Here is a 5111-nt window from a genome sequence, read left to right on the forward strand (position 1 = left end):
ACTTCAGGTTACAGACTTCGCTAACCCAGAAATATTACCTCGGGTTAAGAACTTTGCTTCAGGATGAGAACAGAAATTGTGCTCCGGCAGCAGCAGGAGGCCCCATTAGCTAAAGTGGTGCTTCAGTTTCAGGTTAAGAATGGACCTCTGGAACGAATTAAGTACTTAACCGGAGGTACCACTGTAAGTAGGATTTTTTACAAGAACAAAAAATCAGTTTTCATATATAGAGTCATAATAATAATAATAATAATAATAATAATAATAATAATAATAATAATATATTTATACCCCGCCCATCTGGCTGGGTTTCCCCAGCCACTCTGGGCGGCTCCCAACAGAATATTAAAAACACAATAAAACATCAAACATTAAAAACTTCCCTAAATAAGGGTTGCCTTCAGGTGTCTTCTAAAAGTCAGATAGTTGTTTGTTTCCTTGACATCTGATGGGAGGGCATTCCACAGGGCGGGCGCCACTACCGAGAAGGCCCTCTGCCTGGTTTCCTGTAACCTCACTTCTTGCAGCGAGGGAACCGCCAAAAGGCCCTCGGAGCTGGACCTCAGTGTTCGGGCTGAATGATGGGGGTGGAGCATAAATGGGTCTACTCTGAGTAGGACTTTGTTGAATTCCACCCACATTAATCTACATAAATGCAGGGCTTTTTTTTTTTCAACCAGAGCTTACAGGAGCTCAGCTCCATCACCTCTCAGGTGGGCACCATTGCCATTCTAAGAGTTGTAGCTCAACAACATCTGGAGGGCTGAAGTTTCCCTACAGCTGTGTAAAGGTTAACCCTATTCAAGCTTTCATTGATGGTCTCCATGGAGAACAGGGTCAATCACCCTTCACCATTCCTGCTTTGGGTGGGGAGGTCTGAAGGGAAATTGGAAACTGGGACCCAGTTACAGTCCACTCCACAACCAGGATATATGATCACAAAGAAGACTTAAAACCCCCACCTCCATCATTCTGCCCAGACACTGAGGTCCAGCACCGAGGGCTTTCTGGCGGTTCCCTCGCTGCAAGAAACCAAGTTACAGGGAACCAGGCAGAGGGCCTTCTCAGTAGTGGCACCCGTCCTGTGGAACGCCCTCCCACCAGATGTCAAAGAGAAAAACAACTACCAAACTTTTAGAAGACATCTGAAGGCTGCCTTGTTTAGGGAAGTGTTTAAAGTTTAATAGGCTATTGTATTTTAGTGTTCTGTTGGAAGCCGCCCAGAGTGGCTGGGGAAACCCAGTCAGATGGGTGGGGTATAAATATTATTATTATTATTATTATTATTATTATTATTATTATTATTATTCCCACAAGGTGGGATTCAAGGGATCGGGGGATATGTCACAAGGACACAAATATTGCATAGTATGTGTGTGTATTCTAAAAATGGCAGCTGATATAATCTCTCTCTACAAACAGCTTGCTAATATGGGAGCCAAGTCTTTGAAATTTTGACACCTACCCTTTGGAATTTCACCCCAACTCCTATTATATATAAGACGGGCACCCTCTCTGTTGTCTTTCCAGCATCTACTGAAGTCCTTCCACTTCCAACAAGCCTTTTAAGTACAGCTCTTTCCCAGTCTGCACTTGTATTGGACGTGTTTTTAGATGTTTTCCTTCTTTTATCATTCGTGTGCCTGCCAGCCTGGGCTCCACTGGGAGGAAGGGGGCAGAACATAAATGTAAGAATGGAAGAAAGAACTGTGGTTAACAGCGCAAGTCTCTTCAAAAGTAAGTTACATTGATTTCAGTGGGGCTTGCTCACAAGTAAGTGGGTACAGGATTGCAGCTTAAATTTCCCCCTTCTAAAATTAAGAAAGCATCTTTCATCTTAGCACTGTAGCAGATCTGAAATGCTTTTATAGATGAGAATACCTGGAACATTTAATGGCAGAAATACTATTTCACTGGCAGTCACAGATCCATACTTGTGATGGAAAGGTTTTCACTCCTTAGAGATAACTTGCTGTCCAAAGCCATAAGAACATTATTTAGGCGCATTAAATCTAAAACCTTCACACACTTGCCTCTAATGTTTCTTAGGAATGACAATGTGAACATTTTCAAGGGCACAGACCACAGGGATTATTTATATACAGTGTGGGCCAAGTTAAGGTAAGCATTGACATAATATTTATAATCTCAAAGGTTACTAAATCAGAAATACTGAAGAATTCCATTAGCAAGGCAAGCTGCATCAATGGGAGCTTGTGATTTATTCAAGTTATAAATTGCTCTAGAAATGGTTATGGTCTCCTTCAAGCTGTCCAAATACACCTGAAGATTCATTAGTTTGGCAGGGTAATTTTAGCTTATTGGGATGATTATAAGAGGAGGTGGTGCTGAACTAGGTAAGGACTCAGAAAGCTTTTTCACCTTGAGGACCACATTTCTCCTGGGCAGGCTTCGAGGAACCGCATGTTAACAATATGTGGAGCATTATCGTATGTGGTGGTCATGTGGGATGGTAAAAGCTTTCTGGGAAATGATATATAATGAAAAAAAATGTTTAAAATTGTTATGTACTGAAGTTTTCACCCTGGGCCAGCAGGGGGATACTGTAGAGAGTTTTAACTCAGGTCCACATATGCAAATAAGGAATTGAAAGTGACCTTCAGTGATTGGATAGTTACAGAAAGTTGTTACTGTTGCATTGTATATATATATATATAATAAGCAGGCTGGCTGAACCCTTCAGTTCAGTTCTGTTCTGGCCTGTGAATAAACAAAAGCTGTTTGAAGAATAGTTGTGTCACCTGATATGTTCACCCACAACTTAACAAAAATAACTTTCATTAAAAAAGCAGGGGCTTTTTTGTTAAGCATTATAGACACGAAACTACCAAAAGAAAATAAAATGCTGTTTATGTAAGGTAAAGGTAAAGGACCCCAGGATGGTTAAGTCCAGTCAACGGTGACTATGGGGTTGCGACGCTCATCTCGCTTTCAGGTTGAGGGAACCGGCATTTGTCCACAGACAGTTGTCCAGGTCATGTGGCCAGCATGACTAAACCGCTACTGGTGCACAGAGAAAGCATGCTTTCGAACTGCTAAGTTGGCAGGAGCTGGGACAGAGCAACGGGAGCTCACCCCATAGTGGGGATTTGAACCGCCGACCTTCCAATCAGCAAGCCCAAGTGGCTCAGTGGTTTAGACCACAGCGCCACCTGCGTCCCTGCTGTTTATGTATGCAAAGTCAGCAGCAAGGATGCTTCTTGCCCAGAGATGGGAAGAAGAAGAAGGACCGACCAGAGAAGAGTGGCAGACCAAGCTGATGGAATATGCAGAAATGGCAAGACTGACGGGAAAGATCAGGAAGACCAAGTATTTTTAAAAGACTGGAATAACCTTCTAACGTATTTGAGAGATGACTGTAAACAGTTGAAATCAGTGGCAGGAATACAATGACACTTGTAATGTAACTTGGATTTTGGATACTATGATTATATAAAGGTAAAGGTAAAGGGACCCCTGACCATTAGGTCCAGTCATGACCAATTCTGGGGTTGTGGCGCTCATCTTGCTTTATTGGCTGAGGGAGTCGGCGTACAGCTTCCAGGTCATGTGGCCAGCATGACTAAGCCGCTTCTGGGAAACCAGAGCAGCACACGGAAATGCCGTTTACCTTCTCGCCAGAGCGGTACCTATTTATCTACTTGCACTTTGACATGCTTTCGAACTGCTAGGTTGGCAGGAGCAGGGACCCCATCGCGGGAATTTGAACCGCTGACCTTCTGATCAGCAAGCCTAGGCTCTGTGGTTTAACCCACAGCGCCACCCGGGTCCCGTTATTATATACATTACAGTATTAATGATTATATACATTATAGTAAAAGATGCAGGAATAAAATTTAGAATTGGAACCCATGGAGGAAGGGAAGGAAGGAGTTCTCAAGGTTCTAAAGAACCCTTTCCTTTTTTAATATGTGAAAATGTTATGTTTTATGTAAAACTAATACAAATTTATATACGTTTTAAAAGTAATAATGGGTAGAGCGAAGTGGGTGAGGCCAGAGGCAGAAGTGGGTGGACCAATGAATGTTTCTGCAGTAGGCTATATTCCAGCGTCACAAAAGCTAGAGGTTTCAACACACACACTAACAATTCTCTCTCATCTTCCAGGCAGGCAAGAAAGAGTTCAGTGACACATTCCAGCCAGGCAGTGATAGATGTACTAGGAAACTAATGTATCTTAAATTTAAGGGCCCCTCTGGGATTCGAGACCCCAGAATTGACTTTAGTTCACATTGCTTTTTTTAAAAAAATGGGCTGAGTAGACCCAGTTTGAATCACATGACTCAAATTGATTAATTTTTTTGTCGCATATTTTCCAACAATCCCAAAGAGTCAGTAGCACAGATGTTGTAAAGGAAGAAGATAACAGTGGTCACCTAGGCCTCACTGCTGGTTGCGAAGGGGCCCCCATAACAGTTCAAGCCCTCAAAATGTAGGTCCACCACTGCAGCGAGGTAAAACCTTTGGGGGACAACATGGAACAAGACTAGTGATGGTCCTAGTCTTTGAACTTTCTGTTAAAGTCTACCATACCCAAATGTTGGCAATTACCATTAATTGCTAGATACCTAAATGATCACTATCCTACCCCTTCTCTGTGTCCTGCTTAGTGTGAAGACTTAGTGAATGATGGCAAGAAATAGGTCCTACACCAATATTGTGAAGTACTTTGGCTGAAGCACAAATAGTCTTCTCTTTGACTATCTCCAGCCTATTGATAAAGACATTTTTATTCCAGCACCTTTGGCCTGCTAAGCATCTGCTGTTTTCAATAAGGATTATGTTTTAATCTCTGAGATCTGCATTCATTGTATTTTTAATATTCTGTTTTTAACGATTCAGTCCTATGCATGTCCATTCTGAAATAAGCCCCACTGAGTTCAATGAGTTCTGCACCCTGGTGTGTATAGGATTACACCGCATAAATGTGCTTTTATTTTAATGTATTTAATGGTTAACCTGCAATCCAGATTGGAAATGTGTACCAGGAGTGATGGGTGCCACTGTGGGTTAAACCACAGAGCCTAGGACTTGCCGATCAGAAGGTTGGCGGTTCAAATCCCCGCGACGGGGTGAACTTGCATTGCTCA

The 5111-nt window shown here is 42.4% G+C and overlaps 1 long non-coding RNA gene across 1 annotated transcript; it reads left to right on the top strand.

Annotated features, from left to right (window-relative positions):
* The first annotated feature begins 1475 nt into the window (after positions 1 to 1475).
* Positions 1476 to 4822, top strand: LOC310687960. The gene is made up of 3 exons (XR_014516681.1): positions 1476 to 1737; positions 2050 to 2121; positions 4632 to 4822. It is a non-coding gene; the product is annotated as an uncharacterized lncRNA (long non-coding RNA).
* The last annotated feature ends 289 nt before the right edge of the window (positions 4823 to 5111 follow it).

The sequence above is a fragment of the Podarcis liolepis genome (assembly GCF_965112155.1).
Source record: "Podarcis liolepis genome assembly, chromosome: 10".
NCBI classification, from domain to species: Eukaryota; Metazoa; Chordata; class Lepidosauria; order Squamata; family Lacertidae; genus Podarcis; species Podarcis liolepis.